This window comes from Chrysemys picta, chromosome 16 (genome assembly GCF_011386835.1).
Source record: "Chrysemys picta bellii isolate R12L10 chromosome 16, ASM1138683v2, whole genome shotgun sequence".
In the NCBI taxonomy this organism is placed as follows: domain Eukaryota; kingdom Metazoa; phylum Chordata; order Testudines; family Emydidae; genus Chrysemys; species Chrysemys picta.
In genome coordinates this window covers 6,357,899-6,375,130 of record NC_088806.1, presented here as the reverse complement: position 1 = coordinate 6,375,130, position 17,232 = coordinate 6,357,899, and the positions used below count along the sequence as shown (strand labels likewise).

The window sequence follows — 17,232 nt, the reverse complement described above, 5'->3', positions numbered from 1 at the left end:
TTTAGTGATTTTACTAGAAAACAGCCATCACTGTTTAGAAGGTAAGAGCCTCCTCGAGGTTTGAAACCTGTTCAGTCTGATCCATCTGGTGACAGTTGAACTCTAGGCATGGAAAACACAAGCTTAAGGAGGCAGAATTTTATTCCGCACCTGGGATTTTGTCCGTTAGAATCACTGGGGACATTAGGGTTTGTCCTTTTTGTTTCACCTTTTCCTCCATCCATCCTTCCCTCCCTCCTTTCTCTTCGTCTCTTGCTTCTTTTGTCCTTTCTCCTGTTTCCCTTCCAACACCAGGAGGTGTGTGTGTGTGTGTTGCTAGGGAGTGCTCTGCAGCTCCCACTGTGGTAGGTCCACCCAAAAATGTGGGGCTGAAATAGTGCTCAGGCAGTGATCCCCACCAGTGACCTGGGCCATCCTTTGGGCTCTCTGGTGAGAACCCTCAGCCTCAGCCTCAGTCTCTACCCTGATTGGCTGATCAGGGGGTTATTGACAGGGAGGAGACTCAGGTCCTTGTTGTTCTCTTTTAAGACCAAGTAAATAAGTCATGAGCAGTTATATGTTTGATGAATTTTGCTGCTTCTCTGCATTAATGGTCTCTGAGCAATTCATGATTCTCTCTAACATTGCAGTTCTCCTAAAATACTTGCTGAATAATTACTGTGCACTGTTGTTGCTCTGGAGCTCATTTGAGAGCACTTTACTCAGGTCATTCAATGTATGAAATTCAAGATCCGATGGTTAGTTTGAAAATCAGGGCTCTTGGGTCCTATTCCCAACTCTGCCACTGGCTGGCTGTGTGACCTAAGACAAGTCAATTCTCCTTTCTCAGCCTTAGCTTCTCCCTCTTTCAAGTAGAGATAATAATGATTTGCTCCTACCTACGTCATGGTGGGTGAAGGTTGGGGATCCATTTGAGAGTGTCACTAGGAGTAGTGCATAATATGAGGTGTCCTATCATGTTTACGCCGATCAGATTATGACATAATAGAATAGCTGAAATAGTCTATTTTATTTATATATTTTTTTATTTTGAAATTGTTAAGAGCAGCAACTACTTAGCTCAGACTGAAGCATCTTATCATTTTTGAGATCTAAGTGTCTCCTCTTTGTGTGTGATGAGACAATTTAACACACTGTGACAATCAGGAGATGCTTTTGTTTTGCAACAAAATATTTTTGCAAAGAACTTTCATCCCACTTGTTATGATTTCGAGAAACAAACTGGTTTAGTCTGAATGGGATTTTGTGACAGAAATGGTTTCAATGAAATTTCCCCACCATCTTGATTCCTGGGCTCTATCCCTGCCTCAGGGGGTTTGTTGTCTGTTAGAACAGGAGTCAGGACAGGTGGCTTCTCTTTCTGGCTTTGCCACACCCTTGCTGTGTAGGACCTTGGGTAGGTCACTTCCCTTCTCTGTACCTCAGGCTCCTCCCCATCTGTCCAATGGAACAGGGACAGTTTTCAAACTCTGGGCAGTTGTGAGCCTGAGTGAGATAAGGGGCATTAAAGCTCTCTGTGAAGGAGAAAGGGGAGTTTCTCGGTGTTTAGCACCAAGGAATTCTAAAGTTTGCTAAAGTGTCTAGTCTGTGGAAACAAGAAATGGTTGGGGCCAAACTTTTTAACCATTGCCTTTTTTAAAGCCCATTCAGGGATGTGACTCCCTGCCTTTTAGGTACCTGGGGTTCTTTGCCAGCAGGAGAGAAGAGGTTCCTGCCTCCATTATTGTGGCCTTAACAAACCTGGTGTTGTGCCCCAGTTCTCGTCTGAGATCCCTGAAAAAGAACATCTTCCCATCCATGAACAAGACAGGACCTATCTTTAAAAGGGGAACAAAGAGAACCCTGGGACTTACAGACTAACTAGCCTCAGTTCCATAGTTGGAGAGATATTGGAATACATTATTAAACAATCAGTTTGTCAGCAGCACCTACAGGATAATTTGGTTCTTAGGATGAATGAGCATGGATTTGTCAAGAACAAATCATTCCAAACCAATCCTATTTCCTTCTTTGGCCGGGTTCCGGATCTAGTGGAGGTGGGTAAACAGTAGATGTAATCTATCTTTGTGTTACTAAGGCTTTTGACACAGTCCCATAGGACATTCTCATAAGCAAACAAGGGAAATACGGTCTAGATGCAATCAGTGTAATGTGGGTGCAGAGCTGGTTGAAAGCCCAGACTCCAAGAGCCCTTCTCCATGTTTAGCTGCCCAACGGAGAGGGTGTACCTAGTGGGTCCAGCAGGGATCAGTCCGGGGTCTGGTACTATTCAATATTTTCATTAATTATTTGGAAAATGGAGTGGAGAGCATGCTTCTAAAATTTGCAAATGACCCCAAGCACTTTGGAACACCGGATTGGAATTCAAAACGACCTTAACAAATTGGAGAATTGGTCAACTTGAGCCAAACACCATGGCTGGGCCCCTCTGTATAGACTGGGCTGAAGTGAAAGCCCAGAGTCAAACTCTCCTCCTCCGGGGCAGTGCGCTCCCACCTTGAATGGTCAGCTGCTGCTTAGCACTGTCAGAGCAGCTTTTGCTGGGGGATTCTCCCAGCACTTTCCAATAGCAGGAAGTATTAAATCCCCATTTGCCTGCTGGGGACAGAGCCCTAGAGAGGGGAACAACTTGCCCAAAGTCCCACAGGAAATATTTCCATTGATAATAATCAAAATTGACAGATGGGCAAAGTAAGAAACATGCTGCTTGAGAACTTATCCTATTCTAATCCTATAGGGTTCCCTTATGCCTTAGGTGCCAACATGTGGGTTTTTCATTTCCCTCCCCATTTTCACACAGAGACACGATTTCCTTTGCATGGATCCATGAACAGCAAAATCTTCCTGTGTCACTTGTCTGAGCCAGGGCATTCAATTCCATTGAGACCTTGTCTACTGCAATGGCAATGGTCAAACAGAGGGGACATGGCCACTTTTCCCTGGCAGTGAGATATTCACTTTCCTTTTTTTCATGCTGCTGTTGTTATTCCATCACGGATGGAATAAAAAGCTGAGTTTACTCCAAGGTGAGGAAAGAAAGGAGCCACCAAGTCCCCGAAAAATCTCAGTGCCCCAGAGAAAACCTGCCCCTGCTATTGGAATCACTGATGTGTTGGCGATAAGATGGGAAAGGGACTGTCTGAATTATCAAGTCAGGGAATGAATAATCTACAGCAACTTCATTAACCAGAAACACACTCTAATAATGCTCCAGCCAGAAGGGAAATGGGCAGAAATTCTTCCTGTTCAGCCATGGACACACTTACAGAACTGCACAGCAGTGAGTGTAGTGTCTTACCATCCAAGGTGAAAAATGGAGCCAGTCTGGTCTTACTCTGAGGCAAGTCTACATTCAAAATGCTGCAGTGGCACAGCTGCACCAATGCTGCTGCCCTGCTGCAGTGCATTAATGAAGATGCTCTAAGCAGATGGGATAGAGCTGCCCCATCCGTGAAGTTAATCCACCTCCCTGAGAGGCAGTAGCTATGTTAGTGGGAGAAGCTATGTCAGTAGGTGTGCAAGCTGTGGTGTTTACCTGTGTCAAGGCTGCTTCCCCACTTTGAACTTTAGGGTACAAATGTGGGGGCCTGCATGAAAACTTCGAAGCTTAACTACCAGCTTAGATCTGGTCCGCTGCCACCATCCCAAAGCTAATTCCCTTCCCTCGGCAGCCTTGAGAGACCTTCACCAATTCCCTGGTGAATACAGACCCAAACCCCTTGGATCTTAAAACAAGGAGAAATTAACCATCCCCCTCCTTTCTCCCACCAACTCCTGGTGGATCAAGATCCAACCCCCTTGGATCTAAAAACAAGGAAAAATTAAATTAGGTTCTTAAAAAGAAGGCTTTTAATTAAAGAAAAAGGTAAAAATCATCTCTGTAAAATCAGGACGGAAAAATAACTTTACAGGGTAATCAAACTTAAAGAGCTCAGAGGACCCCCCTCTAGCCTTAGGTTCAAAGTACAGCAAACAGAGATAAACACTGTAGCAAAAAGGTATATTTACAAGTTGAGAAAACAAAGATAAACTAACACGCCTTGCCTGGCAGTTTACTTACAAGTTTGAAATATGAGAGACTTGTTCAGAAAGATTTGGAGAACCCGGATTGATCTCTGGTCCCTCTCAGTCCCAAGAGCGAACAATCCCCAAAACAAAGAGCACAAACAAAAGCCTTCCCCCAACCAAGATTTGAAAGTATCTTGTCTCCTTATTGGTCCTTTGGGTCAGGTGTCAGCCAGGTTACCTGAGCTTCTTAACCCTTTACAGGTAAAAGAATTTTGGAGTTTCTGGCCAGGAGGGATTTTATAGTACTGTACACAGGAGGGCTGTTACCCTTCCCTTTATAGTTATGACACGCCCCCCAAATCACAGATAGTGTTGGACAGCCGGTTCCACACTGGCTGTGATTTCTTCCCGGAGCTCTAGGAGAAAACAGAGTTAATAAGACACATGCACCTTTAGACAGACTACTGATTATATAAAAACTAACAATATGTTCCACATTCCAAGAACAATTTTTAACCAGTTGATTTTGGGAAACTTTCCCGGGAGAGTGCATCAGCCACTTTGTTAGAAGCCCCTGAAATGTGTTGTATTTCAAAATCAAAATTTTGGAGAGCTAAACTCCACCGAAGAAGTTTTTTGTTATTCCCCTTGGTGGTATGAAGCCACTGTAGCACAGCATGGTCTGTTTGTAGTTGGAAACGCTGTCCCCAAACATATGGTCGTAGCTTTTCCAGCGCGTATACAATGGCGTAGCATTCCTTTCAGCTGATTGACCAGTGGCTTTCCCTCTCAGACAGTTTCTTGCTGAGAAACACGACAGGATGGAATTCTTGATCCGGTCCTTCCTGCGTTAAAACTGCTCCTACGCCCCGCTTGGATGCATCTGTGGTTACTAGGAACAGTTTGTCAAAGTCTGGGGCCCTTAGCACAGGGTCAGACATGAGTGTCGCCTTAAGCTGGTGAAAGGCCTTTTGACACTCATCAGTCCACTGAACTGCATTTGGCTGTTTCTTTCTGGTTAGGTCTGTCAGCGGGGTGGCGATTTGGCTGTAGTGTGGTACAAATGGCCTGTAATATCCGGCCAAGCCTAAGAAGGATTGGACCTGTTTCTTTGACTTTGGAACTGGCCACTTTTGGATAGCACCCACTTTGGCCTGTAGAGGATTTATAGTTCCTTGACCCACCTGGTGCCCCAGGTAAGTCACTCTGTTTTGGCCTATTTGACACTTTTTAGCCTTAACAGTTAGTCCTGCCTGCCGGATGCGCTCGAAGACTTTTTCCAGGTGCTCCAAGTGTTCTGTCCATGAATCAGAAAAAATGACCACATCATCCAGTTAGGCAACTGCAGATTCTCCCAATCCCGCTAGGAGACCATCTACAAGATTTTGGAAGGTGGCGGGTGCATTTTGCAACCCAAAAGGGAGTACATTGAATTCATACACCCCTGCCTGGGTGACAAAAGCTGACCTTTCCTTAGCGGGTTCATCTAGTGGTACTTGCCAGTACCCTTTGGTTAAGTCTAAAGTAGAGATGAACTGGGCATATCTCAATTTCTCCAATAGCTCATCTGTGCGTGGCATTGGATAGTTGTCAGGACGAGTTACAGCATTTAGCTTACAGTAGTCCACGCAAAAGCGTATTTCCCCATCTGGTTTGGGAACTAGTACCACTGGAGATGCCCATGCACTGTTAGAGGGGCGGATTATACCCATCTGTAGCATGTCCTGGATCTCCCTTTTTTTAGCAATTTGGTCAGGAGGTGACTCCCGGTAGGGTGGGGTTCTAATTAGGTGAGCATTACCTGTGTCAATGGAGTGGTATGCCTGTTCGGTCTGTCCTGGAGTGGCTGAGAACATTGGCACAAAGCTAGTGCACAGCTCCTTGATCTGCTCTCGCTGCAGATATCCAAGGGTCGCGGAGAGGTTCACCTCTTCCATGCCACCGTCACTTTTTCCTTCGTAGTAGACACCTTCAGGCCACTCCACATCATCTGTTTCCTGGGCTCTAAACTGGCAAACGTTTAATTCTCTGGAATAAAAGGGCTTAAGAGAATTAACATAGTATACCTTAGGCTTTATTTTTGAGGTGGGGGATGCTATGAGATAGTTTACAGCTCCTAGGCACTCCTGGACTGTGAATGGTCCTTCCCATGATGCTTCCATTTTATGGGCCTGGAGTGCCTTTAAGACCATGACTTGGTCTCCTACTTTGAAGGACCGTTCTCTGGAATGTTTATCATACCAGGCCTTTTGCTCTTTCTGAGCATCCTTTAGATTTTCTTTAGCAAGGGCTAAAGAGTGTCGGAGGGTGTTTTGTAGGTTGCTTACAAAGTCTAGAAAGTTAGTTCCTGGAGAAGGCGTAAACCCCTCCCATTGCTGCTTCACCAACTGTAATGGCCCCTTAACCTCATGGCCATACACAAGTTCAAATGGTGAAAACCCTAAGCTGGGATGTGGTACAGCCCTGTAGAGAAAAAGCAACTGCTGCAACACTAGGTTCCAATCATTGGAGTGTTCATTTATGAATTTACGTATCATGGCACCCAAAGTTCCATTAAACCTCTCCACCAGGCCATTGGTTTGATGGTGGTAAGGGGTGGCAACCAAGTGATTCACCCCATGAGCTTCCCACAGGTTTTTCATGGTCTCTGCCAGGAAATTAGTTCCCAAATCTGTAAGGATGTCGGAGGGCCAACCTACCCTGGCAAAAATGTCTGCTAATGCCTGGCACCCACTTTTAGCCCTGGTGTTGCTTAGAGCTACTGCTTCCGGCCATCGGGTAGCAAAATCCATGAAAGTCAGTATGTACTGCTTTCCTCTGGGTGTCTTATTTGGGAAAGGACCCAGAATATCCACAGCTACGTGCTGAAATGGGACCTCAATTATGGGTAGTGGCTAGAGAGGGGCTTTGACCTGGTCTTGGGGCTTTCCCACTCGTTGGCACACCTCACAAGACCAGACATAATTAGCAACGTCCTTGCCCATTCCCTCCCAGTGGAAGGACTTCCCCAACCGGTCTTTGGTTCTGTTCACCCCAGAATGGCCGCTGGGATGATCATGGGCTAAGCTCAAGAGCTTTACCCGATACTTAGTGGGAACTACCAACTGTCTTTGAGGATGCCAGTCTTCCTGGTGCCCATCAGAAAGAGAGTCTCCTTGTATAGAAGTCCTTGTTCTACCACAAACCAGGATCAGTTAGAAGAGCTGAGAGGCAGTGGGGTGCTCCGTGCCGCTGCCCAAGCTTTCTGAAGGCTGTCATCTGCTTCCTGGTCGGCCTGGAACTGTTCCCTTGATGCTGGAGACATCAGTTCCTCCTTGGACTGTGGACCTGGGCTTGGTCCCTCTGGAAGCGATGCAGGTGCTGGGGCTGTTTCCGTTGACTGTGAACCGCTGTCCGCTGGTGCACTATGTGGTATTTCAGGCTCTGGCTGAGCCTCTTGGGTAGGGTTATCTACTGTTTCTGCCAGTTCAGGCTTGCTGGTGCCCTCTGGTATTGGAGTTGTAGACGGGTTTGCAAACACTGGACTCAGTGCTGGCAATGGTTCTGGTGCTGGTTGTGTTGCCAGTTCCAGTTCTGGGACTGGCTTTGGCTGGGTCTCTGTGATTGGATCCACTACGGCTGTTGCAGTCGTTGGCAGGGGATCCGGTTCCACCACCTCTGTCTGGGTCTCTGGTAACACAGATGGGACCCTAGTGGACGGCTCAGGAACAGGGATGGGTGTGAAAGCTTGCTTAGCCTGGCTGCGGGTGACCATTCCCACCCTCTTGGCTAGCTTCATATGGTTGGCCAAGTCTTCCCCCAGCAGCATGGGGATGGGATAATTGTCACAGACTGCAAAAATCCACATTCCTGACCAGCCCTTGTACTGGACATGTAACTTGGCTGTAGGCAAGGTTACAGAGTGTGACATGAAGGATTGAATTGTCACCAGAGCCTCCGGGTTGATGAGTTTGGGGTCCACTAGGGATTGGTGGATAGTTGACACTTGTGCTCCAGTGTCCCGCCACGTGATAACCTTCTTTCCGCCCACTCTCAAGGTTTCCCTTCGCTCCAAGGGTATTTGAGAGGAATCTGGGCCTGGGGATCTTTGGTGTGATTGTGGTATAATGAACTGTACTCGGTTGGGGTTCTTGGGGCAGTGGGCCTTTATATGTCCCAGTTCATTACATTTAAAACATCGCCCTGCTAAGGTATCACCGGGGCGATGTTGGTTGGTGGAGACTGGTGTGGTGGGGTGAGAAGGCATCTGGGGTTTCCCTTGGGATGTAGGTGGGGCCCTGGGTTGTCCCTGGGGGTACGGTTTTGTTTCGGGTTGCCCCTTCTGATATTCGCTCCAACTGCTACTAGTTGTTTTTTTTTCTGCCACCTCCACCCATTTGGCTCCAATCTCCCCCGCCTTGGTTACAGTTTTGGGCTTCCCATCTAGGATGTACCTTTCTATTTCCTCAGAACACCCTCTAAAAACTGTTCCATTTGCATTAGGAAGGGCAACTCTTCTGTAGATTTAAAACTTGCTCCTGATATCCAGGCATCCCAATTTTTCCTAATATGGTAGGCATGTCGGGCAAATGACACGTCTGGTTTCCACCTTAGGGCTCTGAACCGCCAATGAGCATGCTCAGGTGTTAGCCCCATTCTGATTCTGGCCTTGTTTTTAAAAAGTTCATAACTGTTCATGTGTTCCTTAGGCATTTCAGCAGCCACCTCTGCTAAGGGTCCATTGAGCTGCGGTCTCAGCTGTACCATGTACTGGTCTGTAGTGATACAGTACCCAAGGCAGGCCCTTTCAAAATTTTCTAAGAAGGCCTCAGTATCATCGCCTGCCTTGTAGGTGGGGAATTTTCCGGTATGGGAAGCGGTACCTGGTGAGGGGTTGTTAGGGTTAGCTGGTATATCCTGCCTAGCCCTTACCAATTCCAGTTCATGCTTCCTCTCTTTTTCTTTCAGCTCCATCTCTTTTTGTTTTTCCTCCATAGCTCTTTTGTGGGCAGGATCAGGTATAAGCATGCCATAAGTTTGTCTGACCTGTTCTTAAAACCCTCCTGTGACAAGGATTCCACAACCTCTCTTTGTAATCTATTCCAGTACTTCCCTATCCTAATAGCTGGAAACTTTTCTGTATTACTCACCCTCAAACTCCCTTGCAGCAGATGAAGCCAATTACTTCTCCTCCTACCTTCGGTGGACATGATGATCAGTTAATCACCATCCTCTTATAACAAACCTTGACATATTTAAGACTGTTTTCAGGTCCCCCCTCTCTCTTTTCTCAAGTCTAAACATGCCCAGTTCTGTCAACCTTTCCTCAGAGGTCATGTTCGAGGACCAGGATGTAGCTTCCAAATGGAGATGAGCAAGGTGAGGTCAGAGAAAAGGATGTTGGAGTAACTGAGACAGGAGAAGGTGAAAAGAGCTCTAGCTGCGCTGATGGATAGGAAAGGCCAGATGTTAGTGAAGTTACACAAAAAGAAAATGCAAGGTGTAGGCACAGCCTGGATAGGAGGCCCTAGAACAGGGGTCTCAAATTCAAATGACCACGAGGGCCACATGACGACTAGTGCATTGGCCCGAGGGCCACATCACTGACACCCACCCCTAGCTGCCCTCGCCCCCAACCACACTCCACCTCTTCCATAAAGCCCCACCCCTGCCCTGCCACTTCCTGCCCCTTCCCTGCCCCCATTCCAACCCCTTCCTCGAAGTACTCACTCCAACTATTCCCCCTCCCTGCCCCCAGGGAGTGCAGGAGGAGTGTGGGGTGTGATGCGGGCTCAGGGCAGGGAGTTGGGGTGCGGGCTCTGGACCGGCACCGCTTACCTAGAGCGGCTCCGGGGTGGCAGCGCCCGTGCCCTGTGGCCAGGGCAGGCTGCCTGCCTGCCTGCCCTGGCCCCGCTCCACTCTGCTCCACTCCAGGAAGTGGCTGGAGTCCCGGGGGGGGGGGGAAACGGCGCCATGCGCTGCTCTTGCTCCTCCAAGTACCTCCCCCAAAGCTCCCATTGGCCGTGGTTCCCCGTTCCCAGTCAATGGGAGCTGCGGGGGGCAGTGCCTGGAAGCGAGAGCCCGTAGTCCTCTACTCCCCCCTCCCCCCTTAGCCCGGGGCTGGAGGGATGGTAGTACTTAGAAAGGACATTAAGCCTGAGTGGCTAAAAAGCAGTAGGACAGACCTGTACAGAAAAGGGCTTTTATTCCTCTTTAAAAGCCCAGACAATGCCAGTATCTAGTCCAGGGTCCAGTATCTAGTCTAGCTGCTTCAGGGAGCAGCAAGGGCTCGTGGTGCCATGGGGTAGGCAGAGGGGTGGGGGAGCGCACGGATGGGGGGGCGTGGGGAGCTTGGCAGGCCGCACGAAAGAATCCCGCGGGCCATGTGTTTGAGAACCCTGCCCTAGAAGGAGCTCCGTGACAAAGGTATTGTACAGTCACGGGCCTGAGTGACAGGCAGGACGATGGTGCTGTTTGCGGTGGTAGAGAAAGAAGGTGCGGGGAGGGCTTGGGGGAAATATTAAGAGCTTTGCTTCAGCTGTTGATCTTTAGCTGATGGCTGGACATCAATGAGGAGATGAGAGAGAGGCTGAGATTTCAGTTGGGACAGAAGGAGACAGGTCAGGAGCAGAGAGGTAGACCTGTAAGTTAGGAGCATATAGATGGTAGTTGAATGTGTGTGTGCGGATGAGATTACCCAGAAATAAGGTGCAGAGGAAGAAAAGAAGGGGACCAAGGACAGAGCTCTGTGGAACCCAAACAGAAAGTTGGAATGGGGGTGAGCCGGATCATTCTAAGAACACTTTAATGCAGCGATTGGAGAAGGAGGAGGATGTGACTCATCATGTACCTCTTGATGCCACCTGGCAGAGGGCAAAGGGTGCCTAATGTTTTACTGGGATCCCACAAACCAGGTACCCACATATTAGCTCACCTAAGGGTGGCATGTCAGGTCTCTGTCTGGTCACGTGCGTACTGGGCATTGTACGTCTCACAATGGGGGTCTGTTTGTACACTGAGCCAAATGCTAAATGAAGAGATTGTGAAATCTTCAAGAGAGGAAAATTTACAGGGGGAAAAAAAGAACTGGATTCAAGTTAAAACAATGGCATGTGGGGGGACATTTGGGGGTGCAAAGATACACCCTGCATCTTCCCCCATGGAGGCAAGCTGACAGCGTGACTTGTCTCATGAAAGGAAGATCACACTTAAGCCTGGCTGTAAAATGCCAGAGGGACTTTGCATGGGTTTTGCTCTATAACATGAATGGATCTAGTTAGGTAGGTAAGTCTAGGTTCTAGAAAGCGTGTTATGATTTTACTTGATGTGTAACCATTTGTTTCCAAGACTTCTAATTGCTACCACTTCTCTGATTTTACTTGATGTGTAACCATTGATTTTATCAACTGGCTCCATTATCAACTGGCTCCTATAACACGGTCTTGCACAAACCTGGGGCGGAAACTGTGTAATTCTCCATGAAGTGATCTCAGGGGCTGCTAACAGGGAGTTTCACAAGGGAGCAGGGCCAGCTCCAGGCACCAGGCCACCAAGCATGTGCTTGGGGCGGCGCCTGTAGGGGGGCGGCACGGCGAGGCGTTCCGGCCTGACAGCGGGGCTGCGACTGGGCTCGCCGCCCTCCCAGCGGTGCTCCGGCTGGTCGGGGAGAGCGGGGCCCCGGCCGGGCTCGCCGCCCCCCCCCGGTGCTCTGGCCGCTGGGGAAAGCTGAGAGCCCGGCTGGGCTTGCCGCCCTCCTCCCGGCGCTCTGGCCGCCGGGGGCTCTCTGCCCTCCCGCCGGCGCTCTGTCCGCCAGGGAGAGTGGAGAGCCCCATCCGGGCTCTCCGTCCTGCTCCCGGTGCTCCAGCTGGTCGGGAATTGCAGGCCCGCGGCCGGGCTCAGTGCCCTCCCCTGCCGCGCTGGGGGGCGGCGGGTGGCTTTTTTGCCTAGGGTGGCAAAAAAGCCAGAGCTGGCCCTGCAAGGGAGTTCTCCAGGTGAAGGAGGAGCAAATACCCTTGGGGTAAGTGACTGTCTGTTGAATTGTCCCACCTCCTGTTGAGGAGGATGAAAGGCTCAGGGAAGCAGAGCAGTCAATGGGAGCAGAGGGAAACTTTCCCATAGTTGGGACCCTCCTTCCAAATGGTGTTAGGGTATCCTCTCACACTGAAGTTACCTCTCCGGGGGAGGGAACTCCAGTCACTAGGAAAAGGTAGCTGTTAGTAATGGGAGATTCGATCATTAGAAACATAGATAGCTGGGTTTGTGAAGACTGTATGGGAGAACCATATGGTGACTTGCCTGCCTGGTGCAAAGGTTGCAGATCTCTCGAGGCATCTGGATAGACTTATGTGTAGTGCTGGGGAGGAGCCGGTGGTCGTGGTACACAGGGAAGGGTAGGAGAGACGTCCTGGAGGCCAAATTTAGGCTGCTAGGGAAGAGACTGAAATCCAGGACATCTATGGTGGTATTCTCAGAAATGCTCCCAGTTCCATGTGCAGGGCCAGGTAGGCAGGCAGAGCTTCAGAGTCTCAATGTGTGGATGAGACGATGGTGTAGAGAGGAGGGGTTTAGATTCATTGGGAATTGGGGAAACTTTTGGGATGGGGGAGTCTATACAGGAAGGATGGACTCCACCTAAACCAAAGTGGAAACAGACTGCTGGCACTTAACATTAAAAAGGTTGCAGAGCAGTTTTTAAACTAGGAGATGGGGGAAAGCCAACTGCTGCAGAGGAGCACGTGGATCAGACAGAGACTTCTCTTAGAGGACAGTCTATTGATAGAGATTCTCCACGTCAGGGGTAGGCAACCTTTCAGAAGTGGTGTGCCAAGTCTTCATTTATTCACCCTAATTTAAGGTTTTGCATGCTGGTAATGCATTTTAATGTTTTTAGAAGGTCTCTTTCTATAAATCTAGATAATATAACTAAACTATTGTATGTAAAGTAAACAAAGTTTTCAAAATGTTTAAGAAGCGTCATTTAAAATTAAATTAAAATGCTGATCTTATGCCACCAGCCTGCTCAGCTCACTGCCAGCCCGGGGTTCTGTTCACCTAGGCTGGCAGCGGGCTGAGCAGGGCCTATGGCCAGGACCCCAGACCTGGGAGGGGGCGGTGTTTCAGGGGTGAGGCAGAAGACAGGGGGAGGGGGTTCATGGCAGAAGGCTGGGGTGTGTGAGGGGAAATTCACGGATCAGGGCAGAGGGCTGGTGGTTTGGAGGGGTGCAGGGCAGAAGGCTGGGTGTGTAGGAGGGTTCAAGGGCCAGGACAGAGGACTGGGGTATGTGGGGGGTGCAGGGCAGAAGGCTGGGTGTGTGGGGGGTTCAAGGGTCAGGTCAGAGGGCTTTGGGGGGTGCAGGACAGAAGGCCGGCTGTGTGTTGAGGTGTGGAGGGTTCAGTGCAGAGGGCTGGGTGTGTGTTGGGGTGTGGGGGGTGCAGGGCAGAGGGCTGGGGGTGTGGGCATGCAGGGCAAAAGGCTGAGTGTGGAGGGGGGTTCAGGGCAGAGGGATGGGGCTGTGGGGGTGCAGGGCAGAAGACTGGTGTGATGGGTTGGATCACAGAAACCCCCTTGGGAGCTGCCACCCAATGTGCAAAGACTACCCCTGCTTCTGTTTTCCCTGCCAGCTCAGGACTCCAGCACCCTGTCTTGCTGAGCCAGACACTCCCGTCTGGCTCCAGACACAGATCCAGGGTCTGAATCTCCTGTCCCAAAGCTGCAAGTTACCTGAAGACAGCTCACAGTAGTGTGCTTGTCTTTAGCACTCAGATGCCCAACTCCCAATGGGGTCTAAACCCAGATAAATCCGTTTTACCCTGTATAAAGCTTATTGTTCACCCTCTATAACACTGATAGAGAGATATGCACAGCTGTTTGCTCCCCCAGGTATTAATACATACTCTGAGTAAATTACTAAATAAAAAGTGATTTTATTAAATACAGACAGTAGGATTTAAGTGGTTCAAAGTAGTAACAGACAGAACAAAGTAAGTCACCAAGCAAAATAAAATAAAATGCGCAAATCTATGCCTAATCAAACTGAATACAGATAATTTCCTCACCAGTTCCAGAGTGCTCCCTTTTACAGGCTAATCTCCTTTTAGCCTGGGTCCAGCAATCACTCACACCCCCTGTAGTTACTGTCCTTTGTTTCAGTCTCCTTCAAGTATCCTGGGGGGTGGGGGGTGGAGAGGCTCCTTCTTCAGCCAGCTGAAGACAAAATGGAGGGGTCTCCCACAGGTTTAAATAGACTCTCTCTTGTGGGTGGAGACCCCCCTCCTCCCTCCTATGCAAAGTCCAGCTGTAGGGATATTAAAGAAGGTAGTACTAACAGTGATTCCCCCAAGAGACAGTGACCCCCTCATAATTTGGCCCTCACACTTTAAAATCCAACAGTTTCACCAAGTACAAAAATCTCTTGGGTCTTCTGTTAAAACTTGTAAGCTACTGTCTGTAGAAACCATTGATTATATCTATCCTGTGACTACTATGTAAAACTTACAAACAAGTTAACTGACTTTGTTATACAATGTAAACAAACACTATAAGCTGTTAAGTGTCTTTCACAACTGCTCCTAGGACAGACCCCCACCCTCTGTGATTAAAGGGCTGGGAGTCTCAAATAAATTAGCACACACTCTGAAAGTGGTGGAGACAGTAAATTAAAATATGGTTAAGGGATGGAATGTATGCTGATGAATGCTTGATATACATGGATGGTTAGGGAGGTGCCAGCCTAGAAAAGGAGTATCCATCGGCCGAAGAATGTGTCAAGTGGATGACCAGAAACCCCCGGAGGGTAAACTGGGACCCACCCCATCACCTGGAAGGATGAGAAACACAAACTTTGGACAGTGTGGAGCCACCAGGAATGTGCCACTTTGGACAGGAATGTGCCATCTGCTGATTGAGTCAGCAACAGCAGGATGAAACAGCTCCCATAGACTAACATAGGAATTAATTCCTATAAGAAGGGACTCTAAAGACTGATGACTTTGAGTCTCTGGTTCTGCTGCCAACCTCCAGGAGCATCAGGTGCACCTGACACAGACTCGGCTCCATCCTCATGACCAAGATACCTGGCCAGTAACTTGGCATGAGCAACTTCTAGGCTGGTAACTATAACACCTATACAGAACTTGAATGAATGATTGTGTGAATGAATCTCTCTCTCTCTCTCTCTCTATATATATATATATGTATGTGTGTATGTATAAGAAATAAGTAGTCAAACAACGTTGTTTACTTTTATCTTTTGCTTTGTCAGTATATTTATAATAAATGTGGCATCTTTGCCTTATCCCTCTTAATAAGATCCTGCTGGTTTTTATTCTATTGGTATAACATTTTGGTGGAGAATTGCAAAAGGGGGAATATTGGTAAAATGCCTCAGTTATTGTGAACATTGGTGTGCACACAGCCGGCTCTATAGAGAGCGGTTCTATTTTTGGTTAACCAAAGCCTACTGACCTCCGGTGGGTAGAGGCTTCATAAAAGAGCTCATAGAAACTTTAAGCTACAATTAATCTTATCCAAAGTGTTCACTGAGAAATCAGGGGTAACAAGAGCCTATAGGGCAAGGTAAAGCTGCTCGCTGAACGAGATCAGGGGTAGCAGGATAAGATAATTTAGGCTGTGTCACTCGCTGCAAGGGTTCAGGGGTGACAAAGGAAACTATACACGTGTTAAAAAAATGTTTAAGAAAAGACAAGGGAGAACAGTCTCAGAGACAGGAATGGAGTTTGAAGGAGCTCCAACCTCACCTTTTGTAAAAGAAATAACACCCTTTAAACAAATCCTTCAGAGATATGGGCACAGTCCTTGGACTGAACAAGCCCTTGCAGATGCTTGCTCTATTTCAGACCTGGAGGATAGATTGGCCCACTATATCCTCATATGTAAACCCCGAAATGCAGCAAAAAGAGACGCTGCAGGGATCTGGCTGCTGTGGGAGGCTTGTAATGACAGCTACCTCCGCCTAACAGCCTGTACAGAGGAAAACTTACTGTTTCTCGCTCTGATCCTGGGAAGGATTTTTATATTTGGTGGATGAACCCTCGGTGGTAAAAGCCCGAGCAATACAGAGGGAAGCTTAGCGTCTCTCCCTCTGGCCCAAACTGGGTTAAAATCATAAGATACAAATCTTGTTCTGTTAAACCAAACTCTGAAGAATATAGGAGTTTGGGCAGTGTAGTGTGGTTTATGTTTGTTTGTTTGTTTGTTTTGCTTTGTTTTGTTTTTCTTGTGAGTGATATTGTGGTCATTTCACAATCTTGAAAGAAATGTTTAAGGAAAGGGACCAGGAAGGGTGGGGGCTGGTTGAGAAGCCCACCCGCCTTGCTAAATTGGTAGTGGAACAAAGCTTGTGCCCATGGAAAGGAAAGGTTCATTGGAAAAAGCAGGATCAGGCCCAGGCAAGCAACAGATAGAGAAATTGGAAAATTGGTTGGAAGCCTTAAGGGCATAATGGCAGGAGTAAGAAAGCAATAAGTGCAGGCATGAATCCCTGGAACAATACTTAAAATGGTAAAATCTAATTGATAAAGGTGTCATTTTGGGAGATAAACAGTAATTTAAGGAAAGACCCTGAAAAGTTAACTCTACAGAGGCTGAACAGAATTAAGCAGTTAAACTTTGTGAAAATGCTAAAAAGTACCATGTTAAAGAGAAAAGGAATTCTTGGTTTCTTTGCAGCCATTCTGAAGGAAAAATGGGCCCTTTTCCAAAGGAATGTCTGTAAATAATCCAGGTATTTTGAAATAATTTGACTATGAACAATTTAGTCAAATTTGTTAAAAACATGAGGGGATTCTATTGAAACTTAACTGACCCAAATGTATGAAGGGAATATAATCTATGTACAGCTATGTAAAAACAGCAATATAGAAGAGATGTTAAGGAAAAGAAAATGTGTATGTATCTATTTGTCTGTGGAAATATGTAAGAGTCTAAGAACCTAAACCAACACATCTGGTTTGTAAAACTCCTGTTTTGTAGGTTTAAGATAAATTAGTTTGTTTTGTTTTTAATGTGTAACAAAATAGCAGATGAGAGCTATAGTAAAAGAATAAGAAATTAACAGTGCTCTCTAAAGCAACAGCAGGGGTAAGGTGCACAAAACAAAAAGAAGCACTGCTAGAAACACTGAGCCTTAAGATGGCTCTGTGTAATCAGACTGTCACTTTGACGAGGGTACATGAAAACTCTGTAAAAACAAAAGGAAGCAGCTGCAGTTTGGCTTCTATGGAAGA

General features: G+C 47.6%; 2 protein-coding genes across 4 annotated transcripts in view; both read left to right on the top strand.

Annotated features, from left to right (window-relative positions):
* Positions 1–17,232, top strand: part of LOC101944793 (zinc finger protein 3-like) — a 439,596-nt gene that overhangs the window by 181,403 nt on the left and 240,961 nt on the right. The window lies entirely within an intron of this gene.
* Positions 1–17,232, top strand: part of LOC101944083 (zinc finger protein OZF-like) — a 101,723-nt gene that overhangs the window by 37,807 nt on the left and 46,684 nt on the right. The gene's annotated exons all lie outside the window — the stretch shown is intronic.